Source organism: Carassius auratus, chromosome 5, assembly GCF_003368295.1.
Source record: "Carassius auratus strain Wakin chromosome 5, ASM336829v1, whole genome shotgun sequence".
Classification (NCBI taxonomy): domain Eukaryota; kingdom Metazoa; phylum Chordata; class Actinopteri; order Cypriniformes; family Cyprinidae; genus Carassius; species Carassius auratus.
Genome location: NC_039247.1, coordinates 26386598 through 26405728, shown reverse-complemented (window position 1 = coordinate 26405728; position 19131 = coordinate 26386598). Strand labels below are relative to the sequence as shown.

Below are 19131 nucleotides of genomic sequence, written 5' to 3'. Positions count from 1 at the left end.
ACAGCTCAGCATTACTGTAGATGAAGCAGTTGGATGTGCATACAATCTTGGAACAGCTGACCAACTTCAAGAAGCAGCACTCACCCTCCATTCTCACATTATAAAGGCATTCAAAGAGTCAAAGGAGCTACCATGGCCCCTGACAGCACAGGAGCTAGATGCTGTGAAGATGGACGTGCTTCTTCCAGAGCATCTTGTACAATTTCCGAGCTCATTGGTGTCTAGGACACTTGATGGCGAAAAGTGCGAGAAGACACAGAGGCTGGTCTATTCGATTACACAAGATGTGTGTCGAGCAGCAACTAACAGCAAGTGCAAACTCCCATAGCATATCCTCCTTTGTGCTACACTTCAACACCTCTATCAAAGCAAAAAAAAATATGTCTTTGCTGTCTCAAGTTTAATACTGAAGTCATATGTTTCTGAGAGATGTCTTTGTCTCCCTGTAACCGTCTTGCCAATTTCTCATTGCGGTATTCAGGATTAGGAAAACCTTGATTTTCCAATGTCTTCATGTACAAGTTGCACATGGATCTTAGCTGGACAACCTCTTTGCATTCAATCACATTCCTAAGAATGTAATCCTTTACCACACAATATGACTTGTTATGTGCTGCTCTCTCCTGGGCCTGCAGGCTCTCAGTGTTGTCTGCTGCCTTTTCTACTTTCTCCCTTCCGCGCTCATGGGTTTGGTACTCTGTGTTGAAGTTGCCTCTGCATGATGGATGATACTTAGCTTCCATTACAAATAGGTCCTTGCCCTGCACCTTGCGATAAACAGCCTCTTTCTTTAATTCCTGTGCCCTAGGTTCAACAACTTTCCAGCCTGGTTCCTTGTGTTTCCAACTCTGAAACTTTGTAAGCTCTTCAGTCTTGCCCTTGAAGTTGGATTTTGCTTTGTCACAGAAAACACTAATTGGGAAACAAGAAGGAAAATCTTCTTGGAGCTCTTTCAGATTGAACTGACAGTGATTCGACATGGCGCAGAGAGTCCTTTTTCAATGATAATGATTCACCAGATGTTGAAGCCTTTGACACTTGTAAACAATCTACACTCACCTAAAGGATTATTAGGAACACCTGTTCAATTTCTCATTAATGCAATTATCTAATCAACCAATCACAAGGCAGTTGCTTCAATGTATTTATGGGTGTGGTCCCGGTCAAGACAATCTCCTGAACTCCAAATTGAATGTCAGAATGGGAAAGAAAGGTGATTTAAGCAATTTTGAGTGCGGCATGGTTGTTGGTGCCATACGGGTGAAAGGGGGTCAAACACCGTGTTAATATCGTGTTCCTAATAATCCTTTAGGTGAGTGTATTTTCCCTGTAAAGCTTTTATAGCAGTATTGGTGATAGCCAATTGTATCCAAAGACAAGTTCTCAAATTTCAATGGAACCTGTTCACAAATATCCCTCATGTGGTATGGTGAACTGACGTCTTTACAGAGTCTCATATCTCATATACTGTGTAGATATGATAGCTTCTCGCTTGCCCTCCCCACCTGCATGTGTTGAGTGTTGTAAAATTACCATACTCAGAGAGTTGAGACATGTAAAATACATGTTAGGGAAAGAATCCTCTTTGGAGGCACTTCAGCTGTGTTACAATGTTTAATTATATCTTAATTATAGTTTCAAATAATTACTGACATTTTTCCAAAAGAGAGAGCAGTGGGAGATGGTGAACTTGCAGTTTATGCTCAGTCAACTTTTGGACCATTTTGGATTTTTTTTCTGTAGTTTATGTATTTATTTATTTATTTATTTATTTTATTTAAGCTAATTTGCTTTGTTTTGTTAACTTCAACAGTAAAACTATTTTAAATATCTTCAGGTTCAGGATAGGTGAAGTAAAAGGTTCAAATAAACCCTATTTCAGGCTGTTAAGTATAATAAAAACGCTGTCAAATGAACTTTTTTTGCTCTTTTTGACCACAGATGGTCAAGATGTTATAAAACATGACAAATAACAATTCCTGGGGTCAGAATTGTATTGAAAAATGTAGCCATTTGTCTCTGTGAGTTGTTTACATCAAAAGTTATGCCACTTTAAATCCTATTCAGATTTTTCGGGTTTGGTGCAAAGGGTTAAAAAAGAACCCTTTGGGACATTATTTCAGTTTGGTACCCAATTTGATCTTATAATAGACACTTGAATGATAAAGAAATAATATGTTGTGGAAAAAAAAAAACATCACCCTATGCGCTTGAGAAAACGAAAAAATAGTTTATCCTCTACACATCTTTGGCCATTTTTTGCTATTTTTGTCCAGAAATAAGGTCAATATGTTGTCAAATGTCAAAAATAACCATTCCATTACATTCCTGGGGTCAGAATTGTATGGCAAAATGTGTTCATTTGTCTCTGTATGTTGTTTACTTCTAATGTTATGCCACTTTCTATTTCACTTTCTGATTTTTCGGGTTCCGGTCGGGTGCAGCAAAGGGTTAAAAAGAACCCTTTGGGACATTATTTCAGCTTGGCACCTGGCAGATTATGAAAATAGACACTTTAAGGATTTAAAAAAATCAGGTGGCATAAAAAAAGCCGGGGGTGCACGTGGACCCCTTTTTCCATCTATACTATTTCTGATGCGCAGACTCAAACTAAGTTTGATGATGTCAGCAACCTGTCTAACAGATGTAAATCTTCTAGTAGCTGTGCGTTCAAACTGCCATCGTTAATCTTGCAGAGAAGGCGAGCTTGAGTGGGGAGTTCTTTGGCGTGAGTGAGCAGGAGTACAGCAGGAGTAAAATAGGAGTAAAGTATTCTGATTAATTATTTTGTATAGTATTTTAAAATGTAATGCCAGTACGCCATATTAAGTTAATTGCCTGCAAGCTTCTCCTCCTGTCTGTATGGTAATTTCTCTACTGTGCGACAGAGAGTCGAGTGGTTATGACGCAATCGTTAGCCTATTTTTACAAAAACTGTTTCTACAGGGCCATAATGTAACAGAAGGCAATGGAGCCCTTTATACATTGTTGTGTATCTTTAGAAATAAATAATGAAAAAATTTAGTCTTTAAACGCCTCAGATGTAAAGTTATTCGCTGTCAAAGTGACGCCAAAATGAATGGGAGTCAATGGGAATGCTAACGCAAGTGAAATTCTGCTACAAGATGGCGGCATGGGGCCGACTTCAACTTCCGGTCGACTTCCTTGCCGCCTGGTTTGGATTTGTACTTCAATATAATGAGCTCTAAGTTCAATAGCCCTAGACTGGTTCTCTCTCTCCCTCTCTCTCTCTATTTAACAGCATTAGCTCAATGAAATACGTCTTCCTTCAGGTAGAATGAATGTTTTCCTGCTTGCTAAATGTTGGGCTCATGATCAATAAGTTGTATTCCCCTCAATCTGATTCAGTAAAGTCAAACCGCAGACAGTGAAGCTGCTTAGCTGAGAGCGAGTCCCGCGCGCTGTGAGGCGGGAACAGAGGATTCCGCTTGGTCTTAAAGCCTTCAGCAAACATCCACGATCACAATTAACAATGATTTTCGTAAAATAATTATTAATTGATGATTTGTTATTATCATTAATGGTCTTGTGAAAATATATATATATATTTATGGATAAAAAGCTAAATGTTTTCATTTCATTTTCATTTCGGTTCATTATTGGTTTTAAAAAAAATCTTCAGGTTCCATATGCAGAGGGAAATGGGAACGGTCCAACATTTAGCAATAATTATTATTAACTCTGTTTTTATTCTTAATTTTTGGACAAGGCATAATTCAAAAATGCAAAGTGTTAGTAGTTTGAAAAAAAAATAGAGTATTTTCTGTTTCAGCTGTTTGATCGCGCTGGTGTCTCGTGCACATATTCACTGGAAACAGCAGTTGTTCACCAGACATTCAGCGTTAGCAGCGATCCACTTACTCCACATATTGTTAATTATGATTTTTTTCCATCGATACTGAAACGCGCGTGTACAACAAAGCCTATTTTACCTCACGAATAATACCTAAGGTTCAAATGGGCAACATCACGACTATGAAAACGGATTTCTACAGAGTGAGAGAATGAGAACGCCCAACCTTACCTTATGCTTAGCTTTAAATTATTATTTGTTTGTTTAGCTATAGCTAAGCATATTTTATTATAAACTGCAATTATATTTATCCATTATAATTCTATATTTTTAATTTGTGTTTTGTTCTGATATATTTGTTAAATTTAAGGATTTGTTGTAAAGTGAAGGCAATTAAATATATCCTAGCTGTTTGTACATGATAACATTATTAGGCCAGCCGTTATTATTTCTAAATGTAATAAAATGCAATTTATACATTAATTATATAATATCAAAAAAAAAAAAAAAAAAAGGTGATCCGTTAAAATTTGTTACTCTGGGTTAACAGTAATTATAAGTATTATATACTTCAGAGCAGAGCCTGCATGGGCCTAATCTAGACTATTTTTTGTTTTGTTTTTTTCCATTGCATCTGAAAATGACTTCGTTCATTGCATTCACTTCACGTGCTCTGGCGCAGATCCCCCTCTCTCGTTGCTCAGCTGTGGACAATTTAAAATGTTTGATATAAAGGTTGCTGTCCCATTTTATACAGGAGTTTTTCATGTAAAAAAATAGAATTATATTATTAACACAAGTTCATTTAGGCTATTTAATATGCACTGTGACATTTTACCATTTTTAATTTATAAACTCCTTGATATTTTAAAGTTAGTTTAATAGTATTTAAATTCAAGTTTAAAAATAGGTTTTAACTGCTAAAAACCAACAACCATACTGCATGTGAAATAAATAAAATTCATATTTTTTATAACATTTCATTATTCATAAAATGCATAACATTTCTGGTGTTTGGATTTGTACTTCAATATAATGAGCTCTAAGTTTAAGAATAGCCCTTGGTTCGTTCTCTCTCTCTCTCTCTCTCTCTCTCTCTCTCTCTCTCTCTCTCTCTCTCTCTCTCTCTCTCTCTCTCTCTCTCATTAACAGCATTAGCTCAATAAAATACGTCTTCCTTCAGGTAGAATGAATGTTTTCCTGCTCGCTAAATGTTGGGCTCATGATCAATAAGTCAGTCAATAAGTAGTGCTGCTGAGTGCAGGCATGTTTCAGCCCAGTAACACACTGTTCCTCGAAGCCAAAACACAGACCGAATTCTGTTCAACTGGAGGGGGTTGGGTTTTTGGGGTTAGTTATGTGTGGCTTGTGGGGGTCGAGATAAAGATGTGAATTGCTCTTTCATATGGACAGTGTCTTATGAGGCTTTCAAAGTTGCTGAACCGGTTTATATAGGACTGTTGTTTTGGTTAAGACAAAAAAATGGTCTGTCCCCAAGTAAGATTTTAAGTTAATTTTTAAGTTCTAGTCGTTCATTTCTTATATTCAACTAATCAGAGGTTTATATTAAATTTACATAATCAAATCTTAATATATTCTGCGCTCAAGCACATGCATTAAGTTTGCCACAAAGTACATGCAGAAGTATAATAATAATAATAATAATATAAAACGAGACATTTTAATTATTTATTATTAAACAAATGTTTTCTTGTCTGCTGCAAGATGAAATTCACAGTGCTGGCTCTCTCCGACAGAGAAATGCAACATTCACAGATTGTTAAATGATGAATATTAATGTGCCCTGTCATTAATGCGAATTAATAATTTTTTAACATCCACCGACAACACCACTAAGCTCTCCTGTAGTTCAGAGTGGCTCAACCCTCCCCCGCGAGTCTGACAGGCTGACAGAGACACGCTGCTGAGCAAAGGATGAAATCTTGAAGAAATTAATCGATCTGTTTAGATAAAAATATATTGTTATTTTCCTCACAAACAAAATTTGCACAGCTGATGGGCTAGTATTAACAAAAAAAAATAAAAAATAATATGTAAAATAATATATAATGTCAGTTAACAAGCTCTTTTTTACATTGTGTGTATTTTGTTGATTATAATGAGAAACTTGAGTTTAATCGTGAGGACGTTTTATTAATCCGTCTTTAGAGTTCCAAAGATTTAATCATGCAGGTTTAATTTTTTTCTTGTTTTAGGCTAATTAGGCATAAATAATGGGAACAAAATTATACAGTGCTTCAGGTTTAAACATGCAACAATTTCTTAATCCGTTTACAGACCAGTGGCGTAGCCTTGGCCCCCTCATTTACATGTCTGGCCCCCTCAGATTTCCGATAGCTTAAAATAAGTAAAATAAAAACATTTTCATTTGTCAGTCTGATTGATTGATTTACCAATCGAAATACTGCACGGTAAAATGCGGCTGTTTTCAAACTTGATTTGATTAACGTTAGCCTATGTCACGTATTGTGCATAACTGACGCCGTCATCTTCGCTTGAGAGTTCATTAATATTCGGTGACAATGGTAGCTGTCACGCAAAGTACAATATTACGCTTTTTCAAAAAAAGCTCTGCCACAGCGAGTGAAGTGGCACCTGAGGCTTCATCGCAGGGGTGTAGTGGTGAGACTTCCACGACACAGATCAGCATAATGCCCAATGTCTGCAGTTGATGAACCGCATTCACAACCAGTGATGACCACATTTACTTACATTGAGTTTGCCGCAAAGACCCAGCTAACAAATTTATGTTGTGAGAACGTTTTCCTAACGTTCCCTTTTGGTTGTAGAAACGTTATTTTGAACGTTGCAAATAACGTTGAAATGTCCAGTTTGTTTAATGTTCCCAGAACGTTTTTTTTATGGTTAGTATAACGTTCCTACAACGTTCTTGAAACTTACATTTCATAAAAAATATAACGTTCTATGAACGTTTATTTAGAATGTTCCAAAAACGTTGAAATGTCCAGTTTGCTTAATGTTCCCAGAATGTTTTTTTATGGTTAGTATAACGTTCCTACAACGCTCTTGAAACTTACATTTCATAAAAAATATAACGTTCTATGAATGTTTATTTAGAATGTTCCAAAAACGTTGAAATGTCCAGTTTGCTTAATGTTCCCAGAACGTTTTTTATGGTTAGTATAACGTTCCTACAACGTTCTTGAAACTTACATTTCATAAAAAATATAACATTCTATGAACGTTTATTTAGAATGTTCCAAAAACGTTGAAATGTCCAGTTTGCTTAATGTTCCCAGAATGTTTTTTATGGTTAGTATAACGTTCCTACAACGTTCTTGAAACTTAACTTTCACAAAAAATATAACGTTCTATGAACGTTTATTTAGAATGTTACAAAAACTTTGAAATGTCCAGTTTGCTTAACGTTGCTAGAACGTTATTTTACAGTATGGTCAGCATAACGTTCCTGCAACCTAATTTTCATTTAAACACAATATTCTATTAACCTTTATTTGGAAAATTCCAAGAACGTTAAAATGTTGGAACTTTATTTTATGGTCAGCATAATGTGCCTACAATGTTCTTTCCACTTAAATGTTATTAAGAATAAAACATTGTATAAACTTTAATTTGAACATTTCAAAGTGTAGCTTAATAAAATTTTATTTTCAGGTTAGCACTGTTGCAACATTCTCTTTCAGCATAACATTTATTAACACAACATTCCAGATCCAAGCAAGCATTAAATTACATGTGCATTTCAACAGGTATCTGAATTATTAAAGATAATCACTTTCAACACATTGAACAGACTGGTGAAAATTTCATATCTTGTAAAAAAAAAAAAAATGACAGTCCCCTGTAGTCAAATATTTAATCTAATTTTTTTTGCTATAATTTGTCTTTGTGCTTGTGAGCTGGTATTGGCATGCTATAGGAAATTATTCTTAGATGTGATTGGTTATTGGATTGTGATGTAGCAATATTTAATGCCACAAAGACAAAAAAAAAAAAAAAAAACAGCATAAAAACTTGATTTTCACTACTGAAGGACTTTAATATTTAGTTTAATATTTATGACAAAAAACTATTGCTTCATAGCTAAATATAAACTATCATATGAACTTTTTATTATTGAAAACTTCTATATGAATTTGTGTTTGGGGTGTGGGTGCTGAAAAACTAGCACTGTGGGAACTGTCCGGTCTCTCCGCGCTCCATCTGTAAAGTAAACATATTAGCTGATGTTACAATCTGTGTTATTACAAAATTCCTATGAAATAATAAGTCTACTGCCTAGACTTTCAATGGAAAGACAAAAATGATGAAAGATTATAAAAAAATTAAAATAATTCTCTAAATGGGTGTGAACAACATGAGGGTGACACAGTTAAACTTTCTACTTGGACAATGCAGCCACACTGCTCAGTTTAAATATGCAGTAAAATCAGTGCTGTTAAGTGTTATTACCGTACCAGCGTAATGTTATGCTAAACATATTTGATATTAGAATTAGGGATGGGTCACGATTTTTGAATATTCAATTAGTTGATTTAATGACCGATTATCGATTAGGCTGTGCGATTATTTTCTAAGGATGTGAACCGTGCCCGAGCATCTCTTACCCCCAAAGCCTAGTTCGGGTGACTGTGATTGCTCTGTGCTGCGCTCGGACACGGTTGGAAGAAGTGGGCCAGAATGCTGTTCAGTTTAATTAGTGTGCTGTACACCTGCAGTGTGAGCAACCGCGCCAGGGAACTACTGACACGTGCAGCATGATTAATTGAAAGGGGCAATTTTGGAGGGGCAAACGCCATAGAATTATAAAGCAATATGTTGTGAGAGGGTCTTCTGTCTCACCGCATCCCAAACGACTAAAAATAATGAACCACAAAGTTAACAGAATGATGCAGTCCACTAGTGTTCTCAAAAGACCCGGTACTTTGGTACCAAGTCGGTACTAAAAAAATTTAAACGTGACGGTACCAGGTTTCTTTAAGTACCCGTAGTCCCAAGGTCCCGTTCAAACCCGGTTCAGCGCTATGATTTCCGCGAAGCAGAAAACGAGGACGGAATCTCAAAATCCAGTCATGAAAATGAAACCTACATTTTAATATGGACAGTCATGGAATTTGTCAAAGTTAGCATAAATGAATCAAATCAAATCTCCATATGGACCAGTATCTGTAAATGTTAAAACGCAAATGTTGCTTGAAATATGAATCTGTGTTCTGCGCGTCTCTGTGTGTATTAATGAATGGCAGAGACGTGCGGGTTTGTTTACTACATAGACTGAAGCGCATAATTTCAGCATCTGAGCTTCAGAGTTCTCTCTCCATCAAGAGATCTTTTCAGTTTATCACACATGCAAAAGAGAGAGAGAGCGAGAGTCTTACCACGCTGAATCGACACACTATATGTAAACTATTCTTTATTGTCTTTTCCTGTAATGGAGTTAATTTAGAATTATTCATATTCATTTTTGAACAAGCAGAAGACATACCAGTTTCTCTGGTAGTGGGCGGAGCTAATGCGCAAATGGCAATTTCATTGGCTGGCGCTGATCTAGTACCCTCCCCTGTTTTGATTTCAGCAAATCAGTTTGACCGAACGCAGACAACGTGATTAATATTCATGAACCCAGCAGCTCATCAATTCATAGTGCATTGTATATACATCAGTATGATAGTAGAATTAGTAGTAGTATTATCTTTTAATAATAATTAATATGATCTATTACTATTTATTTTACAGAAACCATCAATGACCAAAAATATCTTAAGCATCACCACCAGTCTTAAGTTCAGCTAAAATGACAAATATGCATTCATTAGGACTAAAAGTTAATTTTTACATAAAGGCATTGTGCTAGAAATATTACTATTATTTAGTAAAATGTATGTGATACTACTACTACTGTTGAAATAATTTATAAAACTTTATTTTTTAAAGAAATAAATCACAATATTTCTTCCACGTTTTAATTTTACTAGAAAATCCCCTTTATTTACCAGAAATAAAATGTGTTTACATTTCATAAATTAAAAGACAAATTAAATTTGGGTGAAACTTGTTTACTTTTCATAATTATATAATTTGTAGAAAAACTTTAAACCAAATTGTAAATAAGTACAAAGAATGGCATTGGTTTTATTTTTAGTGCTAAAAAGTTATTTTTTTTTTTTTATTCAAATATTTTTGTGTTATGCTTTGGTACCGATAACCGTGGATTTTCACTGGTATCGGTACCGAACACTGAAATTTTGGTACTGCGACAACACTCCACTCCACTGTGCAGAGCGAGAAACTTCCTGTCTCCCACGTAATTCGTGATTACGAGCTAGCTGCATTAAAATGATTTGTTATTTGTTGTAGGACTAAAATGTAATATTCCACTGGTTTGATAACCATAAAATGTTTTTAAACCATTTAAAAATTTGACTCTTGTTATGTTGATTTTTACATATGAACATGTTATGTTTTTATGTTCACATAACACGTTATGTGACTATTCGCAAGCTTTTAATTATGGTAAGCTTGGAAATAATATGTAACGTTTTAATCTAGGCCTGTAGCTATCGAATATTTAAGTAATCGAGTATTCTACCAAAAATTCCATCGATTAATCGAGTAATCAGTTAAAATGCGTTTTTGCTTAATTAAAGTGCAATATTAATTATGCAAGAGAAAATAAGACTCCTGGGTCTCTTAAAATGAACAACTAAGTTTCCTTTAATATAATTTTTATTTTTTAAATGCATAGAATGCAATGCATACATCAAAAATAAACATTTAATCACTACCCATTGTTTCTCTGTCTGTACTTGTACTGTGAACAATGACAATAAAGTTATATATAAAGTTAAATTAAGTGCATTTAAGTGCTATTCAATTGGGGTTTTAAATAGATGCACATTAAACACATAAAACATTAATTTAATTAATCTTTTAATTATTGAAAATTAAGCAAACTTAACTTTTCAGTACTAACCCGCAATAACTTAAATAAACCGGACTTTTATTTTGACAGGTTGACATACCTTTACAGTTCTGTGTATGTGATGTGACGCTAGTTTTAATCAAATCAAATGGTCAAATGCTCATGAAGTGATTTTCAGTGCAGTTCTTGATGTTCTTCATGTGTTCACGTCCTTATTTAGTGAGACAGCAGACGCTGAAATCACCGCTAGCGTCATGCGCGCTTCCGTGTGTTAATGAATGAAGACTCGCTTCTGCTCCATTCATTAACAGAGAAACGCAGAACATGCAGGATTCATATTTAAATAGACTGTTCCGGCTTAATATTTACAGATATTAGTCCATATCATGATTTGATGTAAGTGCAATGACCTATTTTCGATTATTTCATTCAAAATTTGGCAAATTCCATGCCATTCCGCGTTAAACTGTAAAATCTGTTTTTATGACTGGATTCCATGATTCCCTCCACGTTTTCTGCATCGCAGAAATCATAGGGCTCTAGTTGTGGTATGCCAGCTCTATCTTGCAATGGACACATGCCACAACGTTCTCTTTACGTTTGCCCGCGCCCTCAAATCAAAACACTGCTGACTCCTTGTGTTTCCTTTCGCTTTGTGGGTGACGTAAATGTGTTGTGTCACATAAAAAAAAAAAAAAATAGAGAAAGAACCTGACGTGAGATTTTAAAATAAATTAAAAGAAGCTTCGAGGCAGAGGAATTTGCTTCGATCATTTTTTTTTTTATCGAGTTACTCGAGGAATCGTTTCAGCCCTATTTTAATCGCAATAAGCTTTGGGCTTTGTTACTTTTTATTATAACACAAAGCCTCAGGCTTCTGTCAATTTTAAGATAAAATACAAACAATGAATGTTTTTTACACTCTTTAATCTGTAGTGAGATATTCGCCTCCTTTCATGCGGCATGCATGTGAATCAAATATTTTCCTGTTTAATATTTGCAGCACGAAAATAATAACGAATAAATATTTGAGTGCATGTTGAAAAAAAAAATAGAACAATTTAATACAAACCAGTGTCTCTTGAAATAAATCAATTTGAGTTTAAAAAATCGTCAGTAAGCCTATTGTTGTTTTTCGTTTTTAACGTGAAGTATGACAGGTGCCACATCCTTTTTTTAAATTACAGGTGTAATATATTCAATTTTACCTCATGCAATGTAACATGATTTCATTGTCGTAGTTTTGACTTAAATATTATGACGCTAATCTTTTTTTTTTTTTTATTTGAGAAGGATAAACTGATCAAAACTCACGGTCTTGAGCTAGTCGCTTTGTAGGCTATTTAAAAAACAAACAAACTTGAATTTAACAAACATAAAATGTTCCAATCATATTTCTGAATTAAATTAATAAAGAATTGAAAAGACCAGCCATGTAAGGCTCTATATTAGTTCTCTTGTTTCAATTAAAAGCTCCCCCTCGGTTTGTCGGGCCCATATAAGTACTACCTACTTTTTTCATGGAAGGGGACAGAATCTGACAGGGTAACAGAGATGGACAGAGCAATGGCCCGGAGCGTGAAGCGCAGTCTACAGGCCAGCGGGAAAAGGGAGACATAATCAGAGGGTAGTGCTGCCAATAACTAGAACTGTGGACATGCTATTGTTATAAATACATACATTACATTTAATGTTCAAATTAGTGCCTTCATTCAGGCTGTTCACAACATGTTTTAACGTTTACCGTGTTTTATGATATTCTGTTTAACACGTAATGTGTTTTAAGCCTAATAATCATGTCTGAATTAATCTGTTCTAATCTTAATCTGTAAACTTCATTTGAAAATGCTATGAATGTTCATGCTCATTTAAAAAAAAACAGAAATGTCATAGGCTCTTACAACCTTGTGAACAGTTGATAATAGACGGACTGTTATGTTATTAATTGCCATCATTCGGATTTATATTAATATGCTTTAGCAATCATACAACCATCAATTGGCTTGGTTTAGGATAGACCTTTCTCTAATATATTCAACAGTTTCTTATCATACAGACTGAAAGCCTGAATAGTCTCTCTCCCTCTCTCTCTTTTTATGTGTGTGTGTTTATGCGTGTGTGGGTGCATGCACAAGAGGGGGGGGGGGGCGATTATTGACCACTAATCGAATAATACAAAGCGATTATCGATTATTACTTTTTCTTGAAATGCACATCCCTAAATAGAATGCAAACTAAGTACATAATAAATATTATTCATTCAAATACATTGTGAATATTGAAACATTTTAATTTGTGTTGAATAAATACATTTAATTGAAATGATTTGTTGGGGAGTGAGGGGAACTAAAATAGCCTTTAGGCCTATTTCTGAATGAAATAAGTGACTTGTGTTTTTTTTTTTTTTCTCTCAAAAAATAAAAATAAAATAAAAATTATAAGAGTAGCATATTTTAACTATGCAGCAAACCTTTTAAAATATTTGTATAAATTACTTTGTAATTTAATTTTGTCAAAATCCTTAACGGTTGGTTAACGGTTAACCGGTTAAAATGAACATCCCTAGATGAACTATTCAGTAATTTCTGCTGATTTCAGAAAAATGTTGTCAAGTAAATATAAAGTTGTCCTGAACTATGTCCTACCTAGTGTGTCTTGAAAAGATCTGCTGAGTCTTCTTTTCAGGAAGTAGATCTGCCAGGATATCATAGCTTGAATGACTGATAATGTTCCCGAAGACAAAACACAAATTTAGAGAAATTTAACTCACAATTAAGTAACATTTATGGACAGCTTATTTATAATCATGTGTTAAAACCTGGCAATGTGGAATTACTTATAGGAATTACATTTATATTATCTATATATATTATATAAAATATATAAAGATATATATTGAATATCATAAAAAATTTGCCAATATCAAGATTTTTTCACATATCGCCAAGCCCTAATCTGAATCAAACATGACTGGTTCTTAGATGTCAAGATGTCATTGTTGTTGGACTTTAGTTGAGGTTTGTTATTTTTCATCTGTGTATTAATGATTTGATTAATCTAATATTCAATTGGATTAGAAATATACTTATAAAACAAGTATAGAATTGCTTCAGAAGACTTTTGTGCTGCTGGTCATTTCTGGTCACCATTACATCTGCATTAATAGCAAATCATCAAAAAATAAAAACAAAAGTACATGTATTTAAGTAACTGTTTTTAACGTGACAAATTACATCTGGTACAACACTAAAGCCCATCAATTTGTTTAATGTGAATAGTACTTACCGGTACTTCATTTCAGGCCCATTATTGCAGCCTTCTTGCTGCCAATACCATCACACCTTCACTCTCTGCCTTTGCACTAAAAACATTGATTTCAAAGTATGACAGCAATTTTTTAGTATGAATTTTAAATAAGACAACGTGAGGAGCAAATAACTGTAAAATGTTAACTAAGGTTAAACAGCCTTTATAAACGCTCTTCAGCACCTTTGTTTAACATTCGGCGGATTTAGTAAACTTGATCAGCATCAGATGGGACATTCTAAATGAAACCTACAGATATTCAGTAATACTGAACACAAAGGTTAAAGTGTTTTAATGCAGTGAATGTGTGTTCGCTTTACCTCGCTTCAGATTGAGTGACGAGGAGTGACGGTTAGAGATCAGCGTCTCTCTAACGGTAACATTAGTTTGAAAATAACGTTACACTTTGCGGGACTCGTCTTACGCTGTCTTAATGTGATAAACCACAAAAATACTTCTTCATTTACCAATGACGAACTGTTGTGTATGACACTGCATATTTAACACTTAACACCGTTGATAACTTTGATATAACTTAATGGTGCGTTATCACCTTGCTCCTGTGCTAACCTTAGCTAGAGTTGAACACATTTTGATAATTAAGCTTGTTAATTTTTAGATAAAGTTGACTTTAGAGTGCTTTAAACGGGATTAAAGAAGCTCGAAATGTTTAACGTTAACGTACCTGTATTTTTTAAAATGACCGCGTCGTGTCTCGTGAATAACGTTAATCCTGCTGTGGTACCATCAGCGAGTGAGTGAGCGCGGTCCAGTGTGGATGAGCGGAGTGCACGTGACGTGAATGGCTGAAAAATGCGCGCGGTTTTTGAAAAACACACGGATATTATTTTGTCGAGTAAAATAATTACTTTTTTACTCCGTTTGAAAACACGAATTATTTTCATTATTCGTTTAAATATTTTGTGGTCAGCCATTTATAGACCCCTTTTGCGCGGACGTCACAGGTACGTCACGGCGCTAGCTGGAGGCAAAAAAAACGGAAAACTGGAGGCGGCTAATACAAAACAACATAGGGTCAGCTACTCAAGGAGCTTAAAATGTCGTCTTGTTGTGTTGTTGGTTGCCAGAATTGACGGAGAACATTTTATATACATTGTCTGATTAATTGTGACGGGAATTTAGAACATGGTAAGAAAGAATAAATACAGAAAGTTTATAATTATTTTCCAGTCTTCAGAATTTTTATTTGTAGAAAATATTTACATCTTAATAATAATTTTACTGTAATGTCACTCTTTATTTAATCTAAGGATTTATACACCCTCAGTTTATCTTTACTATACACGCTCGGTTTCTCTATCAAGTAAGTGTAGATGTCAGGCCACTCAATCGGAGGTAATCCTGTCAGATCGTCCATCCAATGAGTGATTGTGTACGGGTCGACCAATCTGGTTCCGTCCGTTAAAGTTAACTTTTTCAAATAATTATCGCGGTCCCGGACAGTGAGTGACCTTAAATATTCAGATAAAGCAGATATATTCAGATTTTCTCCAGCCATTGTTAAAAAAACAAGCTAAGAAAACTCGCTAGCTACCGTTTGTTCAAGTGTTGAGGGGAATCTTTCTGCCTCCAGCTAAGCCCCGCCCACACAAATACGTCACCTTGTTTACCAACTGTAAAAGGGTCTATACTTAAAAAGAATAGATTGTATGGTAGATTCAATAAATTAATATGTATTTTTTTTAGCTTGAGTCTGCTTAACCTAAATAGCTTTTGAGTTCAAATCACAAATTAAGATGAAATAATCTTTTACATTTTTGAGTTAAATTAATGAACTTCAATTGGCAAATTTCACTTACACTTACAGTGAATGCCATTCACGTAATACCCCGAAGTGACTTCAATAAATTCAAAAACATATATAATTAATAATTATTAATTACATTCAGGCGATTAGCCACCACATACTCAAGGTTGTAGTTTCATATTTAAATACATTTATTTTTCTATCCTAATGTATTCCGTTGTATTCTATTCATGTTTTATGTAGCCTATAAGAAAGAAGTTTCTCTCAACATTATGATAACGTTCATAATAACCTGAAAATATAAGGACATGCTGTTATCATAATATTTTAGGATAACACCATAACAACATTTAGCAATTAATTAATTTAGAACTTACATTAATGAAATTGAAAGCTCTAAGAATATTGTTCTAAAATAGTTTTCTCTCAACATTGAGAAAATTAATTGAGTACAAATAACGTCTTAAAGATGTTCAGATATCATTGTGCTAAGAACATTATCTATCAACCTTACAAGAACATTAACAACGTTATAAGAACATTCATCAAGTACAGATAACGTCCTAAAGACATTCAGAGAACGTTGTTCTAAGAACGTTTTCTGTCAACCTTAGAAGAATATTCATCAAGGACAAATAACGTCCTAAAGACGTTCCGGGAACATTGGTCTAAGAACGTTTTCTGTCAACCTTAGAAGAACATCCATCAAGTACATATAACGTCCAAAAGACGTTCCAAGAACGTTGTTCTAAGAACGTTTTCTAGCGACCTTATAAGAACATCCATCAAGTACAAATAACATCCTAAAGACGTTCCGAGAACGTTGTTCTAAGAACGTTTTGTCAACTTTAGAAGATCATTCATCAAGGACAGATAACGTCCTGAAGACGTTCCAAGAACGTTGTTCTAAGAACGTTTTCTAGCAACCTTAGAAGAACATCCATCAAGTACAGATAACGTCCAAAAGACGTTCCAAGAACGTTGTTCTAAGAACGTTTTCTAGCGACCTTATAAGAACATCCATCAAGTACAAATAACATCCTAAAGACGTTCCGAGAACGTTGTTCTAAGAACGTTTTGTCAACTTTAGAAGATCATTCATCAAGGACAGATAACGTCCTGAAGACGTTCCAAGAACGTTGTTCTAAGAACGTTTTCTAGCAACCTTATAAGAACATCCATCAAGTACAAATAACATCCTAAAGACGTTCCGAGAACATTGTTCTAAGAACGTTTTCTGTCAACTTTAGAAGATCATTCATCAAGGACAGATAACGTCCTAAAGACGTTCCAAGAACGTTGTCCTAAGAACGTTTTCTAGCAACCTTATAAGAACATTCATCAAGTACAGATAACGTCCTAAAGACGTTCCAAGAACTTTGTTCTAAGAACGGTTTCTACAGACCTCATAAGAACATTCATCAAGTACAAATAACGTCCTAAAGACGTTCCGAAAACGCTGTTCTAAGAACGTTTTCTGTCAACCTTAGATGAACATTCATCAAGGACAGATAACATCCTAAAGACGTTCCAAGAACGTTGTTCTAAGAACGTTTTCTGTCAACCTTAGAAGAACATTCATCAAGGACAGATAACATCCTAAAGACTTTCCAAGAACGTTGTTCTAAGAACGGTTTCTACCGACCTTACAAGAACATTAACAACGTTATAAGAATCTTCCAAAAACATTATTTCAATAACGTTTTGTATTAACATTTACAAAACTTTTAAAGAACGTTAGTGAATGTTGTGGGAACGTTCCCTGTTAGCTGGGGAATCGTTGCTTTTCCCCAAAATGGTACAATGAGTTCACATGGCTTGATTATAGTTCAATAATAATCGCCCCTGTAGATCCGCCTTGTCTTGTAAAAGGTAATCCCATGGTTTGAATTATAGCCGCTATGTTGTGTGCTGTTATGCTGCTGAAACACTAGCCGTGTATCCACTATCGAGCTAGGACCGGGCGTGCTAGTGTGTGCCAGGGCCAGTCGCGTTTCCACTGTCACTTCCGGGGCTTGATCGTGCCTCGCCGGGGCTTCCTCGGGGCCAACGGCCAGGGTTATTCGGCCCGACGAAATCCTTGGGCCAAAGCGGGCCAGCTGGGGCTAGAGGAGGAGTTATGAACAAAGGCGGAGTTTCTCCGTGTCTAGAGAGCGTCAGCGCGGATCATTTCAGAAAGATAACAGCTTTAACACCAGCATTAAATATGTTTTAAAATAAGTTGAGCTTAAAACTCACTCTTAGTTAGCAGCAAGTGTTTGAAATAACTTGATCCGATGTGGATTATAATCACTAAACAAGGCAGAAATATTTATAAGCGATGTAAAAGACTATGCACGCTAAACATTAACGTTACCATATAAACATGGTAAATATGACTGCTTGGATAAATCAGACGCCAGCTTCTTATTCTCTATCACAATTGTGTATTTATTAAGTAACATTTTATCTGTCGTCTGGTTTCAAGAGTTTAGCTCCACGTTGCATATCATCAAAATATAATAATGATTTTTGTTCGGGAGCTTTTATAAAAATAGAGAGTCTGCGCTGCGGATCATTTCAGAAAGATAACAGCTTTAACACCAGCATTAAACACTTTTTTAAATAAGTCGAGCTCCAAACTCTCTTTCAGTCAGCAGCGAGTGTTTGAAATAACTTGATCTAATGTGGATTATAATCACTAAACAAGGCTGAAATATTTATAAGCGATGAAAAAGATATGCACGCTAAACATGTTACCATAGTAAATATGGTAAAATATGACCGCTTGAAGAAATCAGACGTCAGCTTCTTATTCTCTATCACAGTCGTGTATTTATTATTAAGTAACTTATATTTTCTGTCACAAGCGTCGTCTCGAGAGTTTTTCTCACGTTGCCTATCATAAAAGAATATAGCATAATAATGTTTTTGTTCGGGAGCTTACAAAAATAGAGATATTATCATTCATTCTAAATGTGACCGCTACTGTGGCTAATAAACAGAAACAGACTTGAATGAACAAGCAGGCTATTTTCATGAGCGTTAAAAATAAATAAATAAAATAGATATAAGTGTATTTATGTCCTGATAAATTAAATCAATATGATCAATGTATCATGTATTCTATAGTTAAAACATCGATGCTTTTGAATTTGAATATATAACAAAGCATGCAAACAAACTGCCGCTTTTATCATGTTCGTTTTGTGATCGCACATGTTCCAGTGACTTATTTCTTAGTTTTCTGATAACTTCTCTTTGTTGGTGAAATTGAGGTTGCATGACGTTGTTCTGAGAGGCGTGTAAAGGGCGTGTTTTAGTGACGTGCAGCGGAGC

At 34.9% G+C, this 19131-nt stretch overlaps 1 protein-coding gene and 1 long non-coding RNA gene across 6 annotated transcripts in view; one reads left to right on the top strand and one right to left on the bottom strand.

Moving 5' to 3' along the window:
* Window positions 1-19131, top strand: part of LOC113084081 (serine/threonine-protein kinase PAK 3) — a 302344-nt gene that overhangs the window by 253129 nt on the left and 30084 nt on the right. The gene's annotated exons all lie outside the window — the stretch shown is intronic.
* Window positions 7449-13472, bottom strand: LOC113084246 (uncharacterized). Its single transcript, XR_003283645.1, has 2 exons — window positions 13385-13472; window positions 7449-8020 (listed from the first exon to the last, which is right to left on the bottom strand). It is a non-coding gene; the product is annotated as an uncharacterized LOC113084246 (long non-coding RNA).